This window comes from Beta vulgaris, chromosome 6 (assembly GCF_026745355.1).
Source record: "Beta vulgaris subsp. vulgaris cultivar EL10 chromosome 6, EL10.2, whole genome shotgun sequence".
Lineage (NCBI taxonomy): Eukaryota > Viridiplantae > Streptophyta > Magnoliopsida > Caryophyllales > Amaranthaceae > Beta > Beta vulgaris.
The window spans coordinates 33,478,254-33,498,267 of NC_079207.1; the positions used below are offsets into that span (position 1 = coordinate 33,478,254).

Sequence of the window (20,014 nt, forward strand, 5' to 3'; positions counted from 1 at the left end):
AGGTTCAACATGGAAAACTCGAAGAGAGGTTTCGTTCCCATGTCACATGGCATATCGCTTAGCAAGAGTCAGTCCCGACTGAGCCTGATGAGTTAAAGCGAATGAGTAGCATTCCTTATGCTTCGGCTATAGGTCTATATGTATGCCATGATAAGTACTCGACCGATGTTGCATATGCCTTGAGCATGTGTAGCAGGTTGCAAGCAAATCCAGGAGAAGCACACTGGACCGCAGCTAAGAGCATCCTTAAGTACTTAAGGAGGACTAAAGGCATGTTCTTAGTATATGGGGGAAAGTGAGTTGGTTGTTGAAGGTTACACGGATGCAAGCTTCCAAACCGACAGAGATGACTACCGCTCTCAGTCAGGGTATGTTTCGTCTGAATGGAGGAGCAGTGAGCTGGAAGAGCTCAAAGCAAAGCACTGTAGCAGACTCTACGACAGAATCAGAATATTTAGCAGCAGTTGAAGCAGCTAAGGAAGCAGTTTGGATAAAGAATTCTTGATAGAGTTGGATATTGTACCCAGTGTTCTGGAAGTAATTGAGTTGTTCTGTGACAACAATGGTGCTATTGCGCAAGCAAAAGAACCGAGATCACTTAACAAGTCCAAACATGTGATGAGGAAATTTCACCTTATTCGAGAGATAGTTGACAGGAAAGATGTCAGAATCTGCAAAGTTCAAACGAATGAGAACGTGGCTTATCCACTAACTAAACCACTACCTTACAAGCATGAGTGTCACGCTAGGGCTATAGGCTTGAATCAAATGCTAGAGTGGCTTTAGATTGTACTAGGTTTAGAGAAACTTATTACAATGTAAAGACATGATTTTGCTATTTATGTTTATGAGAATAAATTTTATCTTATTTAATTTTTGGTTTGGTATTAAATAAAATGTCCAAAATATATCTTGAAATTCTATGGTATTGTTGAATATGTGATTTGATGAATGAAACACCATAATAAACAGAATTCATAGAATATTAAAGTTCCTAATCTAAGTCATTAAACTGGACATAAATGACTTGTTAAAAGGATTAGCATATAAGATTGATTGATAGCGCTGTTTCATGGGTTATGGGAACATGGAGATGTTTAATCAATCATATGGATATATGTAGTTGATACATAATCGAACAAGACCTATTTAGAAGTTTTATAACTTCGAAATTATATTAGTAGATTCCTAAGACATGAGTGGAATACTACTTAGCCTAATGAGTGGTATAACTTTGATACTGTCAAACGTCATGCCGTAAAAGGGGACTATAAAGGCAGCATTCGGGTTGTGCTAAAAGTTAAGTGGGAGTTTTCGTTGCCACAAGATTGAAAAGGTCCTCCTATATGAGATGGGATGGGTGTCTTGGCCCCTTAAAAAGTGAAAATTAAAAATGCATGGCCGTGCTCAAATGGATTATCTGATGATAATTTGTTTGTCAATTCGAACTCGGGTTTCAAGGATAAATTTGAAAACTAGTATGGATGACATAGAAATATGATCATACTATCAAATTAGACACTAAGAGACTTGAGGAATTAACCATTGCACACTCGTCTCGGACAAGTGGAAGGTTGAAGGAATTATGTCCTCGACTGTATTGTAATTACTAATTATAATATGGATCGTATTATGGAGATAACAAATTCATTAAATTGGGTCGCCCATACGTCTTGCTAGAGAATGTTATAGAACTTCGTGTTAGGAAATTATAAACCCGAAGCCCAATTTAATGGATCCTATTAGGTCACACATCACAATTTGGATCAACAAAAGAAAAACCTAGAGCCCAAAAGGGCTCTAGGGTGGCCGGCCAAGAGGAGGAGAGAAGGGAAGGGATTCCTAACCTAAATATACTTATATATTTAGTTAGGATATCATAAGAATATATTAGATCTCTCTTAATATTCTTCTCTCTCATATTCTTTTCGAAAGTCACATAAACTCCATTAAAGAAGAAGAAGAAATTCTTCCTTCCAACTAGCATTGGTGGAGTGTTGATCCCGATTGGTGGACCAAGTAGAGGAATCACAGTTGGGGTTCTTTCTCCAGATTATAACAAGCTTTGTGGAATTTACGCTTCAAAGGTTAAATCTAAACTATTATGTGATCCTTGATTCTATATGTATGTGATCCTATTTTAAGTGCAGATTTGAGTCACAGTTGGGGTTCTTTCTCCAGATTATAACAAGCTTTGTGGAATTTACGCTTCAAAGGTTAAATCTAAACTATTATGTGATCCTTGATTCTATATGTATGTGATCCTATTTTAAGTGCTTATGAATTTGAGTCATTGAATTCCACTTATAGTACATAGAATTCTACAGCAGCAACTTTAGCATCAAAGGGAGCAGGATTCATGAGTCATCTTGACGGGCGCGGAAAATATCCCTCCAATGTAGAGAATACAGTTGTGTCTGAAAAATGCTCACATTATATGAAAATCGGGCATTACAAGACAATTGTTTCTAGATGATTGGTTACCCCCCAAACTAGGATCGAGGTCATGGAACTATGAATGTAGTTGAAAGCACAATAGGGGCAGGTTAAGCTCATGGAACGGTGGTAGAAGGTAGCATAGTCAATGCATTAGTTGCTTTTTCTTCAACGCAAATCGAAAAGTTAATGACTTTACTTGGCCCTATTGACGTGAACACACAAATAACCCAAACACTCTCTAGTAAGACTACTAGTAGTGCTTCAACATATTGGATTTTGGACAGTGGTGCCCTCTCATCATGTCTGTGCACAAATTAAATTTTCAAATTCTCCGAGATCCTAATCTAGAAGACATTATGACCATTTCTAATGGTGCAGTGATCAGAGCTGCCAAGATTGGAAATATTTATATTGATTCGAATCTTTTCCTACGTTAAGTTCTTTAAATTCCTCCTTTAAATGCAACCTTATTATAAGAAAACTCAATGAGGACTCATGTTTAACGATAACTTATTGTTTAAATTTATGTGTGATACAGGACCTCATCTAGTAGATGCTGATTGGACTTGGTGAACTGCGTGGTGGAGTGTACTATCTTAGAAGCATATATAGTCCTATTTCATTGGCTACAAAGAAAAATTCAAAGGAATGGCATCAACGACTGGGTCATACTTCATATCATAGTTTATCTTATACTTTTAGAGATTGTGGTTTTATTTCAACTAGATGTGATACTAAAATATGTGATATTTGCCAAGCAGACTTCTCTTTCGTTGAATGAATATAAATCTACTCACATTTTTAGTCTAATCCATTGTGATTTCTATTTTTTAACCATAGTAGATAATTACAGCTGGGCAACTTGGGTTTACTTGTTACAAGACAAAATAGAGTCCTCAAAAGTCCTCATATCTTTCTTTGCTATCGTAAAAAGACAATTTGATGTCGAAGTACAGAAGGTGCAAAGTGATAATGGTACAAAATTCTGATGAAGAATGCATTTTCATAGGATATCCGCATGGTAAAAAAAAGGATTGGAGAATGTTTAGCATGAAGAATGGAGACTTTTGGTTTCAAGGGATGTAGTGTTCTATGAAGAAGTTCTCCCGTACCCGCAAGAGATTAATCCTAGGAATGAGTATCACGTTGGAGAAGGCTTGCACTCAATAATTGCAGAGGAATTTGTAGGCACTGAAGCAATACCTAAAAATATTGACCAGCAGAGCGAAATCATCATGTGATCCTTAACAATAATGGAGATCATCAGCCATTGTGCAATTTAGAGATGCAGCAACAAGAAATAGTTCGATCCAGCCACTTAACATGAAGCCATTACAGCCAAAACTGATCGATGAAGATGATGCCAACACCAATATTTCTACTCAGTTTTCTTTGCCAAATAACAGACGATTGTTGAAAAACAAACTTTAAATTTAGGTTGTTATATTTAGCTTTCTTTAATTAGCATTTGTTTAATTTAAATAGTGGTTTGTGATGAGAACAATTATCATCCTTTAATTATTTAGAATTGTATAACTATATATATGTAACATTTCTAATCATGAAATATATAAAAAAAAAAGCAGAAGCCTGAGAGAGTTTAACAGAAATAAAGAAAAGGAGATATAAGGAGAAGTTTTGCATTATAACATATATCTAAAATTATATTTTTCTTATCCTGGGTTGTAACTCATATTTGTTTCTCTTTCATATACTCCTATAATTATTTGAGTTAGCAATTCGTAAATTGTTATAACTCCTACATTTGGTATCAGAGCCACGTTATCGTTTCAATATCAATACCTCAAAATGTCGACCAACTTTGTTCAACCACAAGTACCTCAATTGTCCAAAGACCAATATGAAGATTGGTGTATCAAAATGAAAGCTTTGTTTGGCTCCCAGGATTTATGGGATGTTGTGAGTGATGGTTTCGAAAAACCATCTGATGAAAGAAAGACTTCTTTAACCAAAGAACAAAAAGAAGATTTGAAGGAAAATCAGAAAAAAAGACCAAAAGGCATTATTTTTGATCTATGCTAGTTTAGATCGTGAAACATTTGTAAAGATTTCAAATGCAACCACAAGCAAAGAAGCTTGGGACACACTTGCGACAATATTTAAAGGTGTCGAGAGGGTTAGGAAAATCCGTTTACAAGCCCTGCGAGGTGAATATGAAGAAATAAAAATGACAGAGACTGAGTCTATTTCTGATTATTTTTCTCGGCTTCTCACGAATGTGACACAACAAAAACAAAATGGTGAAAAGATAGAAGATAAAAAAATTGTTGAAAAAGTTCTACGATCGTGTAATAAAAAATTCAATCATGTATTACCAGCAATTGAAGAATCAAAGGATATTGATACATTATCAATAGAAGAACTCATGGGATCACTTCAAGTGCACGAACAACGAATTCAGAAGAATGATGGACCAGCTGTAATAGATCAAGCACTTGAGTCAAGATTCCAATCAAATGAACAAAGAGGTGGAAACCGACGAGGAAATTTCCGAGGACGAGGAGGTAGAGGTCGTGGTAACTACCAACCTCGCAATCAAAATAATGAGAGAAGTTTTGGCCGTGGAAGAGGGTCAAATAGAGGAGGAAGAATTTTCAATGAACGTGGTAAGACAAAAGACATTCAATGCTATAATTGTCAAAAATATGGACATTATGCATCTGAATGTTGGAGCAAGCAAAAGGATCAGGGAAATCATTTAAATTTCGCTGAATCATCCAAAACAATGAGGAAAGTCCTGCATTGTTACTAGCACATGAAGAGGCTAGTAATCAACAAGACATGTGTTTTTCGATTCTGGTGCGAGTAACCACATGTGTGGTAGAAGAGAATATTTTATTGACCTTGATGAGAATGCACAAGGTAATGTAAGTTTGGGAGATTCATCCAAACTACAAGTTGAAGGTAAAGGGAAAATACGAATATTTCAAGCAAATGGAAATGAAGAATTTATTTCTAATGTTACTACGTGCCTGATATGAAAACAACATCCTTAGTATTGGGCAACTTTTGGAAAAGGGATATATTGTTCATATGGAAGGTAATAATCTTCAACTTAAAGATAAAGTGGAAGACTTATTGCTCAATCAAAAATGGCGAAGAATCGCATGTTTCCGCTGCAACTTAACACCGAGGTACAAAAATGCTTCTATGGTGTTATTGAGAATGATTCATGGAAATGGCATAAGCGTTTTGGGCATCTGCATTTCAATGGCCTAAAACTTTTGCAATCGAAGAATATGGTGCATGGCTTGCCTAAAATTGAAGATCCTAAACAAGTTTGTGAGATATGCACGGCAGGAAAACAAGCTAGACTACCATTTCAGAAGGGATTATCATGGAGAGCGAAAGCACCATTGCAATTGGTACACACAGATATATGTGGACCATTGGAACCGATATCTTTAGGAGGTAATCGTTATTTTATTACCTTCATAGATGATTATAGCAGGAAATTGTGGGCGTATATGTTAAAGGAGAAATCAGCTGCATTTGATACATTTATGCAATTTAAAGCTCGGGTGGAGCTTGAAAGTGGGTATAAGTTGAAAACCCTAAGATCAGATCGAGGGGGTGAATATAAATCAAATTTATTCAAAAATTATTGCAAAGCGACGGGAATACGACAACAATTCACAGCCTCCTATACACCACAACAAAATGGAATTGCCGAGAGAAAGAATCGAACAATTCTAGACATGACACGAAGCATCTTGAAAGAAAGGGGATTGCCGAAGCAATTCTGGGCAGAAGTTGTTGCTTGGACAACTTATATTCTAAATCGTTGTCCTACGAAAAGTGTGAAAAATATGACTCCACAAGAAGCATGGAGTGGTGAAAAGCCAAATGTTGAACATTTGAGAGTATTTGGGTGCATTGCCTATGCTCAAATACCAGAAGCAAACAGAAAAAAGTTAGATGATCGTGGTGAAAAATGTATCTTTATTGGATACAGTTCACAATCCAAGGCTTATAAATTATATAGTCCAATAACTGGAAAGTTAATTGAGAGTCGGGATGTAATATTCAGCGAAGGAGAATCTTGGAAATGGGATGACCAAGAAAAAGAGAAAGAGAAAATTGTGTTTGAAGGGTATGATGATGTTAAGGAGAGGAGTTCTGAACAAAATCCACCAAACACTCCACAAAATAATAATCATCATCATCACCACCATCGCCATCAACTGGAGGATCAAGTTCATCACAAAAACACCTCTTAAGATGAGAAGCTTAAGAGACATCTATGAGAATACAACTGAAGTTGAAGAGGTAGATTTATTTTGCCTATATGCTGATCATGAACCAATCAATTTTAAAGAAGCCGCTGGAGAAAAAGAATGGATATCTGCTATGAAAGAGGAGATTCATTCAATAGAGAAAATGATACATGGGAACTTGCTACATTGCCAAAGGGCCAAAAGGCTATTGGTGTGAAATGGGTATATAAGATCAAGAGAGGTGCTGATGGAAGCATTGACAGATACAAGGCAAGACTTGTAGCAAAAGGTTACAAGCAAAAATACGGGGTTGATTACGATGAAGTATTTGCTCCGTAGCTCGATTAGATACAGTGAGATTGTTAATTTCACTTGCAGCACATCATAAATGGAAGATATACCAGCTTGATGTTAAATCTGCATTTTTAAATGGCGTTCTTGAAGAAGAAGTTTATGTAGAACAACCTGAAGGTTTTATTATCAAGGGACAAGAAAATAAAGTGCTTCGGCTGAAAAAGGCACTTTATGGTCTAAAGCAAGCTCCACGAGCTTGGAACACACGTATTGATGGATACTTAATCTCAGAATGGTTTTGCTAAGTGTCCGTATGAACATGCAGTCTACGTGAAGAGAATGGTGATAATATACTCATAGTAAGTTATATGTTGATGATCTATTGTTCACTGGGAACAATGAAAGAATGTTCGAAGATTTCAAAAGGGTCATGTTCAAAGAATTTGAAATGACCGACTGTGGCTGATGAATTACTTTCTTGGGATAGAAGTACAACAAATGAAGATGGAATTTTCATTTCACAAAAGAAATATGCAAAAGAGATTCTTGAAAAGTTTAAAATGACTACATGCAAACCCATGAGCACTCCTGTCTCAACAGGAATAAAGATGACGAAAGTTGGAGAAGGGAAATCACTTAATCCAACTTTGTACAAAAGTCTAGTTGGAAGCCTAAGGTACTTAACTATCACAAGGCCTGACATTGTATATGGAGTTGGGCTTGTCAGTAGATACATGGAAACACCAAAAGAATCACATTGGTGCACTGCAAAGAGAATAGTAAGGTATATAAAAGGTACGTTAGAATATCGAATGTTTTATGCTTATGGAGATGAAGCAACATTATACGGCTATTCAGATAGTGATTGGGCTGGAGATCAAGATGAAAGGAAAAGTACAACTGGATATGCTTTCTATCTAGGTTCAACTGCTTTCACTTGGAGTTCGAAAAAGCAACCAGTGGTAGCATTGTCAAGCTGCGAAGCAGAATACATAGCAGCTTCGTCTGCAGTCTGTGAAGCAATATGGTTAAGAAATCTCCTACAAGAACTTGATCATGTTCAAGTGAAACCTACGACAATACACGTCGACAATGTGTCTGCAATATAAACTTGCTAAAATCCAGTTCAACATGGAAGGAGTAAACACATTGATACTCGTTTTCATTTCTTACGAGATCAACTGAAGCAAGGAACAATTGAGCTCAAGTATTGTAATACCACTGAGCAAGTTGCAGATATTTTTAGAAAGCCCTATCTCTGGAAACATTCAAAAGGTTGAGAGAATTACTTGGTATGAAAATTAAAGTTTGAGGGGTGTGTTGAAAAACAAACTTTAAATTTAGGATGTTATATTTAGCTTTCTTTAATTAGCATTTGTTTAATTTAAATAGTGGTTTGTGATGAGAACAATTATCATCCTTTAATTATTTAGAATTGTATAACTATATATATGTAACATTTCTAATCATGAAATATATAAAAAAAAAAGCAGAAGCCTGAGAGAGTTTAACAGAAATAAAGAAAAGGAGATATAAGGAGAAGTTTTGCATTATAACATATATCTAAAATTATATTTTTCTTATCCTGGGTTGTAACTCATATTTGTTTCTCTTTCATATACTCCTATAATTATTTGAGTTAGCAATTCGTAAATTGTTATAACTCCTACAACGATAACGAAACCTAAGGCAACAAAATAACTAAAGTACTATGTGTGCAGCTGATTAAAGTACGCTTCACCCCCAAACACCTCATGCCAATCAGTCTACCTCTAGTAAGGTACATCCTATCACACACCATGCAAATTTCTTACATTAAGTTTAGTTCCTCTCACAAAAAAATTTTTGCAACCATTACCACTAAACATGAACCAAGTACACACCAAGAAGCAGCTCACCTCAGAGATAGACGTACTCAATGAAAATCATATGTGGTCCATTATAATGTTACCAGAAGGGAAGATTGCACTAGGATGTAAATGGGTATATGGAATCAAGTACAACTCCGATGGCACAATAGAGAGGTTCAAGGCTCGGATTGTTACCCAGGGTTTTACCCAAGTGTAATGGAGGTCGATAATGACACTTTTGCACCAGTGACGAAAATGGTCATAGTAAGAACCTTTCTAGCAGTGGATGCAATTCGGGGATGGAAGTTGCATCAAATGGATGTCAATGAGTTCTTACATGGTGAGTTGGAGGAAGACAATTACATGAGAATTCCCGAGTTCATAGAAAAGATTTGGGGAACTAAAAGTACTTCTTGGGGATTGAAGTAGCTAAAGCTCCAGCACACCTATTGGTAAGTCAACGAAAATATGTCCTTGATATTTTAAATGATATGGGGATGATGCGAGCGAGGCCCACAAATGTACCGATTGATCCAAATCACAAGCCTATAATCTTTAGCGGGGAAGCCTTGGCAGGAGATAAAGCTAGCCAACATCGACACGCGGTGGTTTGATTGCTTTACTTGTCACCTACACGGCTTGATATATATTATATAGTACATGTTATTAGCCAATTTGTTCATAATCCGAAAGACAAACACTTGGATGCTCTAATTGTAACAGCCCGAACTTTCGAGCTGCTAACTAATTACACTTATGATTCACTAATCATAATCAACACTAGATAAACCTCGAAATATATGTACTCACAGCGGAAACATCGATCCTAGACCAGTAGGTAGGGTTGTGCAGAGTGCGGTCTGGACCGCACCAAACCGCAACCCAAACCATTTTTTCGCGGTTTGGGTTGGTTTGCAGTTCTAAAATTGCGGTTTGGGTTATGATTTCAAGCAAACCTCGGTTTTAATTTTTGTAAACCGAAACCGCACCAAAAACCGCAATTTTATATGATTTTTTTTCAATTAAATACGCTTGACAAGGTGGCATACGAGTATACAACTGAAAAAAGAAGTTTGAAGTAAAGAACTTGGCCACGTATGATAAATTATTATTTATGTTTAATTATGAAGTCAACTTCATAATTATTTGGACTCTTTATATTTACTAACAATTTTTTTATTACTCTTAAATTACAAAATTAATGTCGCGGAGGACAAAATGGTTAAACCGCAAACCAAACCACACCAAACCGTTTTGCGCGGTTCTGGTTGGTTTGGCCAAAAGTGTGGTGCGGTTTGGGTTGGAAAAATGTCAAACCGTATATTTGTGGTTTGGGTTGGGTTACATCCCAAACCGCACCAACCCAAACTGCGAACACCCCTACATGTGGGTTATGGGGGCACAACCAACAACTTGAAAACCAGTATCAGATTACATAATACACTACTCGATTCCCAAACCTGTATAAGACTTTATTCTCAAATAAGCACTTAAATATTAACAATTTCATACTCTAAATACAACTTCTAAATCATTAATATAATTTCAACTTGGTAACTAACCTCTCGCATAAATCCACTTCGAGCTTCCAACTCAAACTTGCAAATTACAAAAGAGAATGCAAAACAAAAACAAAACTGAAATGAGCAGAAAGCTCAGTTTCTTTACTTCAACCAGTCAAAAGGGTTATAGTTCGCAAAAGTTTTTAATTAATATAATAATCAAGCTTGGTAATTGTTTCAAAAAGAATTAATTCTTTAAAATACATTGTTGCCATAGCTCAATCCATTAACACAAATCCCTAGCAAGTACGTGCTTTAACAGAACGTAATGTAACATAACATAATATAATATAATATTCGACCATTTCTGGCCATAACTAAACTTATGTCTAAATCGGTTTACTCCACCTGTACCTTGCCACTTTCTATCTCAGTTCATAAGCTAAGCCAACTAAAACAAATACGAAATTGTTGTCCTCAATATCATACTCAAATCATATTTCATAACTATAAGCATTTTCGAACAATTCTAATAACAAAACAAGAGTGTTTTTTTTTATAATTATCTAATAACAATTCACAACTAACTCATATATATGCATCTATAACCATGACCATGATTATAAAAGATATACGATATTAAAAATACAACACACATACGGGCGTGTCAATAAGTTTTGCTGAACAAAAGTGTTACCTTGTAGGAAATCCAATTTCTTAATCTCCAATCCAATAACCGAGAACCTCCACGCTTCTTCAATCTCTTTGAGCTTCACCAATCAATATCTGAAATACACCTCAATAATAATACCAATTATTAGTAGTAATTCTTAATAATTCTCAAACATATAGACTCCTCATACCAAACCTTCTCTACCTGAATGACTTGACTTAACTAATCAAGGTCCCATTAACATCATCGACTAAATCATTTCCAAACAAAGTCTTTTTTAAAACTTAAACAAATAAAGGTTTAAAACAATAACAATCCAGCTTTGCAATTTATACTTAGAAGTCAGAACCTAACTAATTTCCATAGTTACATTTAACAATCTATATTATACTACCTCTATTTTTTTAGTTGCAACGATTTGACATAAAGTAGAGAGGGAAAATGTCTAATCGTTGCAACTAAAAAAAACAGAGGTAGTACTAACTTTGAAATAATACTCATTACAACTTAATTCAAAACTCATTTAATAAATCTTGTACTCATAACTATTCTTGGAATTAAATATGAGAAAAGGGAAAGACATAGGTCCAGCTTATACCTTGCAAAATCAGAATTGATTTTCTTTTAAATAAAGTAATAAAATATTCGAGGGAACATCAAAAATAACGTAGCAGCAGCAACAGCAACAACAACAACAACAACAACAACAACGACTGCAACGACAACAACTAACACAACCACCACCAGCGGTGACGCAGGAACACCAGCAAGGAGCAACAGCAAACAAAGCCGGTGAAAAGCACAAGCATCATGATACAACAGAGGAGAGAAAAAATCAAATTGACATGGAAGCAACATACTCCGAATGATACCTGCGCGAGTAGACGTGAATAACAACAGCTACACAAAACCGCTGCAGTGTCGACGACTGATAACACCCGTCGACGACAATCATGCGACAACGACGACCCAAGAAGAGATATACAAAATTTAAGGCTTTAGCTTAAGAATCATCTTTTATGATATATCAAAGGAATTAAATGAAGAGCTTTAAGTTGTACATTTGTGACTTTTTAGTTGAATCGAGTGTAACTAGTAAATCTGCAGAAATCAAATAACTTAAACCTGAATTACAAGAATGAGTTGCGTCATAGTATGATGGCCACTTCCTTATCAACGAATTTGGCCACCACCAGTGCGGATTAACGATGACGTTCGTCCCCCAAGGTTCACACAACTATCTCTGACTCCGTGCACTCGGATCAAAAATTGGTACTTCTCAAGAACTACTCAAATCTTAGAGAGAATAGGATAGGTTTGTGTTTAGGGTTTTTTATAATAGAATAATAAAATCTCGGTTTTTGAGGCAGTGTATTTATATAAAAAGAATAAAAAGAAGTCACACAAACCGCGGAAACTATAGCTCACTCAAAAAGAGGCTCGCCCAATCGGGGGGAGGCAACCCGATCGGGTCGGGCGAAGGCAACCCAATCGGGTCGGGCGGAGGAAGCTCGATCGGGCTCGAGAAGGATAGCGACAAAAAACAAAAAAAGAAGAAAAAGAAACTCGCCTGATTGGGCCTGGGATCGAAAAACTTTACGGACGAGAAACATCGTCTCGCCCGATCAGGTGTGAAGCAAAAATGACTTCTGTGTTTATTTGTATGTTATTAAACAATTCCCCGCAAACGCGAAGTTAGGAAAACAAGAAATGAGCAACAAAGGGAAGTTTAATACTTACATATTAGTGTCCAAGGATTGAACTAACATGTTAGTGAGATGAGATGACCCCTCATCTACAAGTATCCTAAGATTGAACTTGCAAGAGAAAGAAGGGACCCGATAGCACATATTTTACATTCAAAGCTTGAGAATACCGCATTATCCATGAATTGTCCCATGAACAACATACAACACACTTGAGTTTATATATTATGGATTTAAGCATTGAGTTTATATTTTGTGAAGGAGTTAATTTTATTGGAATGAAGATTGTATGAAATTTCAGAAAAGATTGTTTATTTACTATCTGAAGTTCTAGTTGACTACTGTTTATTTTTGGGAGAATATTAATTATGATACTTTAAGAAAAATTTGAAGATGAACTTCGAGGAGTTTTAGTTTTCAGGACTTAAGTAAGGAAGTCTATTTTTCTTCAAGTATATGTTGTATTAGTATATATACTAACAAGTTACGTCGAGTTATAATCAGTTTCAGGACCTGTAAATGACTTGCACCTGAAATTTTGGCAAAACAGGTCACATGTAACCTGTTAGATAATAACTGATACCTGCTCTTGACCTTATACTATATGACCTGAACATGAACCGATACCCGTCCAAAAAAGATCGATAACTGAAATGATTTGACCTGACAACGATCTGAACCCGATTCGACACCTGACCTGATTAGGACCTGAAACTGATTATAACTCGACGTAACTTGTCATTAACCCGACCTGTTGCAACCCGTACGTTACCTGATTTTACTAAACCTGTTGCGACCTGGTATATTATTTTACCTGACTTGTTTGTACATGTTACCTGATTTTACCCGACTTGTTGATTGTTGATAACTCGACTTGTCAGTTATTTCACCACATAGTAACATAAATCATATAACACTACTATAAAAAGGAATATAACTAGATGAACTATTCAAGCATTGCTTTTCAATGAAATCTTAAATAATGATACAAATTTGAAGCAACGCCACACAATATTTATGACATGTTCCGTGCTCGAAGCGACCCGAAAGTGACCTGAAATCAAGTATGGTACAACCCGATAACTATCAACCTGAAACCGACTCAAAACTGACCTAAACCGCTATTGTCCTAACCTGATAAGTATCCGACCCATGCATGACCTGAACCTGAAAGCACCCGCTACAAACATGCAATAAACCCGACCCGACACCATATGATCACGAAAGATGACCTGTCCCGAAATCGACCGCACAGAACCCGACCAAACCTGAAAGAAAAAATATAAACCGAGACAAACCTGACCGAATTATGACCGTTCCTGACCTGCACCCAACCTGTTTGATTTAATGACCTGACACGACATGACCGAACATGACTTGAAACCTGAGATGACCCGACCTGAACCCGACTCGAGTAACTGAATTGACAACTCTACCTGTGGTGAACAAAATATTTGAATTTGTTTCGTGTCATCTTATTCTCAGATTAGTTATAGAGTGAAAACCATAATTTTGTAGTGGAAAAGGTGAACAAAGAAAACTTATTTACAACTATTTTTAATTATAAATTGAAGGGAACATGAATTTTAACAATCAAACAAGTTGAAGACAACCAAGAAATGTAGGCAGATTAACAAAGGGTAAATCCTAAACGACCACACTAGCAGATTGTGAAGGCAAGCAATTCGAAAATGAAAAGCATCCCTAAAAATCTAATCAAGAACATACTCCCTCCGTTTCCTAAAGATCTTACCTCCTTCCGTTTAAGTGCGTTTCCAAAAGATCTTCCCTCTTTTACTTTATTCCTTATTTGGAAGTTTTCTTCGCTTTTTACCCTCTCATGTCTCTATCATATGGTCCACCATTACATTATTAATTCAATTTTACTCCCTTTCTCTCTCCTACTTTAACCCTTTTTTATTTGTTTATTTATCTTAACCCCTCTCTTTCTCCGACGTTACCCACCCCACACTTCACACAAATGGATCCTCCTTGGTATCTGTAGGAACAGTGATAAGAAAGATCTTTGGGAAACAGAGAGAGTACCTCTGTAGCATGGGAAAACGCACCTTTGATAGCCATCTTTTGTGCTCATCTATTGCCTCCTCTTTTGGAGGAAAATAAAGGGATAAACTTTAACTTACCAATTTAGGGTGGAGCATTAACAAATTATAGTGAAATCACCAGTTGAAAATAACATTTAAGGTGTAACCACAACACAATCGTCATAATAATACAAAATAATGAGCAGAACGATACTTCAAAACGAACCCATCAAAGAAAAAGACTAAATTGTTCAAATTTAGTTCATAATTAAAGTCGGAGAAGAAAGGCTCAAAAATTCGAATTTGAAGAAAGAGAGAAAAAACTATTTTGTTCTGGGTGTTCTGTATTGGAGAAAGTGTGTGAGAAATTACTTACATTAAGACTCTAACAGTCTAACTCTAAAGCAATATCTCTAGGATATACTAAAATCAATAACTAAACATCGCCAAAAATCAATTAAAATGCACCAATATATTCTCAACAAAATTGAATCCACCAAAATCCAAATCCTAGCTTCAGGTCTAGCTCTATAAAGCACAGAATCAAATAAAAAACACCAAACATGAATCCTAAAATTGAATTAAGCACCTTGGCGCTCGTGGCTGACAACGGCTGCGGTGGTGAAAGAATGAGTAACAACAGCGGCATCATCGGCGGTAGGTGCGTTGTTAGATGAGGAAGAATCAAGGTGATGTTCATACTGAGATAAGCAGTTAAGAGAAAAAATGGCGAGAAATAGAAAAAAGGAGATAGATGAAAGAAGATTGAGAAAGTGAGAATGGAGGGGGAAGTAGGACGAGCGGGGGGGGGGGGCTGGTCGAAAATGAAGAGGAGAGGGGATAGAAAATGGAATGGAATTTGAAGATGAAGAGTGTAGAGGAAAACCGGGAGGAAGAAAGGGCAGGGAATTAGTTCTGTAAAGCTGGGAGGGTATAACCGTCACAGAAGTTGGAAGGGCAAAACAGTAAGCTTACTGTTACTAAGCTACAGTAGAAATACTCCTCACCAAGTATCCTAAGATTGAACTTGCAAGAGAAAGAAGGGACCCGATAGCACATATTTTACATTCAAAGCTTGAGAATACCGCATTATCCACGAATTGTCCCATGAACAACATATAACACACTTGAGTTTATATATTATGGATTTAAGCATTGAGTTTATATTTTGTGAAGGAGTTAATTTTATTGGAATGAAGATTGTATGAAATTTCAGAAAAGATTGTTTATTTACTATCTGAAGTTGTAGTTGACTACTGTTTATTTTTGGGAGAATATTAATTATGATACTTTAAGAAAAATTTGAAGATGAACTTCGAGGAGTTTTAGTTTTCAGGACTTAAGTAAGGAAGTCTATTTATCTTCAAGTATATGTTGTGTTAGTATATATACTAACAAGTTACGTCGAGTTATAATCAGTTTCAGGAACTGTAAATGACTTGCACCTGAAATTTTGGCAAAACAGGTCACATGTAACCTGACCTGATAGTAACTGATACCTGCTCTTGACCTTATACTATATGACCTGAACATGAACCGATACCCGTCCAAAAAAGATCGATAACTGAAATGATTTGACCCGACAACAATCTGAACCCGATTCGACACCTGACCTGATTAGGACCTGAAACTGATTATAACTCGACGTAACTTGTCATTAACCCGACCTGTTGCAACCCGTTACCTGATTTTACTAAACCTGTTGCGACCTGGTACATTATTTTACCTGATTTGTTGCTACATGTTACCCGATTTTACCCGACTTGTTGATTGTTGATAACTCGACTTGTCAGTTATTTCACCACATAGTAACATAAATCATATAACACTACTATAAAAAGGAATATAACTTGACGAACTATTCAAGCATTGCTTTTCAATGAAATCTTACATAATGATACAAATTTGAAGCGACGCCACACAATATTTATGACATGTTCCGTGCTCGAAGCGACCCGAAAGTGACTTGAAATCAAGTATGGTACAACCCGATAACTATCAACCTGAAACCGACTCGAAACTGACCCAAACCGCTATTGTCCTAACCTGATAAGTATCCAACCCATGCATGACCTGAACCTGAAAGCACCCGCTACAAACATGCAATAAACCCGACCTGACACCATATGATCACGAAAGATGACCTGTCCCGAAATCGACCGCACATAACCCGACCAAACCTGAAAGAAAAAATAAACCGAGACAAACCTGACCGAATTATGACCGTTCCTGACCTATACCCAACCTGTTTGATTTAATGACCTGACACGACATGACCGAACATGACCTGAAACCTGAGATGACCCGACCTGAACCCGACTCGAGTAACTGAATTGACAGCTCTACCTGTGGTGAACAAAATATTTGAATTTGTTTCGTGTCATCTTATTCTCAGATTAGTTATAGAGTGAAAACCATAATTTTGTAGTGGAAAAGGTGAACAAAGAAAACTTATTTACAACTATTTTTAATTATAAATTGAAGGGATTATGAATTTTAACAATCAAACAAATTGAAGACAACCAAGAAACGTAGGCAGATTAACAAAGGGTAAATCCTAAACGACCACACTAGCAGATTGTGAAGGCAAGCAATTCAAAAATGAAAACGCATCCCTAAAAATCTAATCAAGAACATACTCCCTCCGTTTCCTAAAGATCTTACCTCCTTCCGTTTAAGTGTGTTTCCAAAAGATCTTCCCTCTTTTACTTTATTCCTTATTTGGAAGTTTTCTTCCCTTTTTACCCTCTCATGTCTCTATCATATGGTCCACCATTACATTATTAATTCAATTTTACTCCCTTCCTCTCTCCTACTTTAACCCTTTTTTATTTGTTTATTTATCTTAACCCCTCTCTTTCTCCTACGTTACCCACCCCACACCTCACACAAATGGATCCTCCTTGGTATCTGTAGGAACAGTGATAAGAAAGATCTTTAGAAAACGGAGAGAGTACCTCTGTAGCATTGGAAAACGCACCTTTGATAGCCATCTTTTGTGGTCATCTATTGCCTCCTCTTTTGGAGGAAAATAAAGGGATAAACTTTAACTTACCAATTTAGGGTGGAGCATTAACAAATTATAGTGAAATCAATAGTTGATAATAACATTTAAGGTGTAACCACAACACAATCGCAATAATAATACAAAATAATGAGCAGAACGATACTTCAAAACGAACCCATCAAAGAAAAAGACTAAATTGTTCAGATTTAGTTCATAATTAAAGTCGGAGAAGAAAGGCTCAAAAATTCGAATTTGAAGAAAGAGAGAAATAACTATTTTGTTCTGGGTGTTCTGTATTGGAGAAAGTGTGTGAGAAATTACTTACATTAAGACTCTAACAGTCTAACTCTAAAGCAATATCTCTAGGATATACTAAAATCAATAACTAAACATCACCAAAAATCAATTAAAATGCACCAATATATTCTCAACAAAATGGAATCCACCAAAATCCAAATCCTAGCTTCAGGTTTAGCTCTATAAAGCACAGAATCAAATAAAAAACACCAAACATGAATCCGAAAATTGAATCAAGCACCTTGGCGCTCGTGGCTGACAACGGCTGCGGTGGTGAAAGAATGAGTAACAATAGCGGCATCATCGGCGGTAGGTGCGTTGTTAGATGAGGAAGAATCAAGGTGATGTTCATACTGAGATAAGCAGTTAAGAGAAAAAATGGCGAGAAATAGAAATAAGAGGAGAGAGATGAAAGAAGATTGAGAAAGTGAGAATGGAGGGGGAAGTAGGACGAGCGGGGGGGCTGGTCGAAAATGAAGAGGAGAGGAGATAGAAAATGGAGGGGAATTTGAAGATGTAGAGTGTAGAGGAAAACCGGGAGGAAGAAAGGGCAGGGAATTAGTTCTGTAAAGCTGGGAGGGTATAACCGTCACAGAAGTAGGAAGGGCAAAACAGTAAGCTTACTGTTACTAAGCTACAGTAGAAATACTCCTCACCAAGTATCCTAAGATTGAACTTGCAAGAGAAAGAAGGGACCCGATAGCACATATTTTACATTCAAAGCTTGAGAATACCGCATTATCCACGAATTATCCCATGAACAACATACAACGCACTTGAGTTTATATATTATGGATTTAAGCATTGAGTTTATAATTTGTGAAGGAGTTAATTTTATTGGAATGAAGATTGTATGAAATTTCAGAAAAGATTGTTTATTTACTATCTGAAGTTGTAGTTGACTACAGTTTATTTTTGGGAGAATATTAATTATGATACTTTAAGAAAAATTTGAAGATGAACTTCGAGGAGTTTTAGTTTTCAGGACTTAAGTAAGGAAGTCTATTTTTCTTCAAGTATATGTTATGTTAGTATATATACTAACAAGTTACGTCGAGTTATAATCAGTTTCAGGACCTGTAAATGACTTGCACCTGAAATTTTGGCAAAACAGGTCACATGTAACATCACCTGATAATAACTGATACCTGCTCTTGACCTTATACTATATGACCTGAACATGAACCGATACCCGTCCAAAAAAGATCGATAACTGAAATGATTTGACCTGACAACGATCTGAACCCGATTCGACACCTGACCTGATTAGGACCTGAAACTGATTATAACTCGACGTAACTTGTCATTAACCCGACCTGTTGCAACCCGTTACCTGATTTTACCAAACCTGTTTCGACCTGGTACATTATTTTACCTGACTTGTTGCTACATGTTACCCGATTTTACCCGACTTGTTGATTGTTGATAACTCGACTTGTCAGTTATTTCACAACATAGTAACATAAATCATATAACACTGCTATAAAAAGGAATATAACTAGCTGAATTATTCAAGCATTACTTTTCAATGAAATCTTAAAAAATGATACAAATTTGAAGCGACGCCACACAATATTTATGACATGTTCCGTGCTCGAAGCGACCCGAAAGTGACCTGAAATCAAGTATGGTACAACCCGATAACTATCAACCTGAAACCGACTCGAAACTGACCCAAACCGCTATTGTCCTAACCTGATAATTATCCGACCCATGCATGACCTGAACCTGAAAGCACCCGCTACAAACATGCAATAAACCCGACCCGACACCATATGATCACGAAAGATGACCTGTCCCGAAATCGACCGCACAGAACCCGACCAAACCTGAAAGAAAAAATAAACCGAGATAAACCTGACCGAATTATGACCATTCCTGACCTGCACCCAACCTGTTTGATTTAATGACCTGACACGACATGACCGAACATGACCTGAAACCTGAGATGACCCGACCCGAA

The 20,014-nt window shown here is 36.5% G+C and overlaps 1 long non-coding RNA gene across 1 annotated transcript; it reads right to left on the bottom strand.

The window, feature by feature from the left end:
- Window positions 1-3,436: 3,436 nt before the first annotated feature.
- On the bottom strand, window positions 3,437-13,159 carry LOC130591991 (uncharacterized). The gene is made up of 3 exons (XR_008969980.1): window positions 11,595-13,159; window positions 11,021-11,109; window positions 3,437-3,642 (listed from the first exon to the last, which is right to left on the bottom strand). It is a non-coding gene; the product is annotated as an uncharacterized LOC130591991 (long non-coding RNA).
- Between the last annotated feature and the right edge of the window lie 6,855 nt (window positions 13,160-20,014).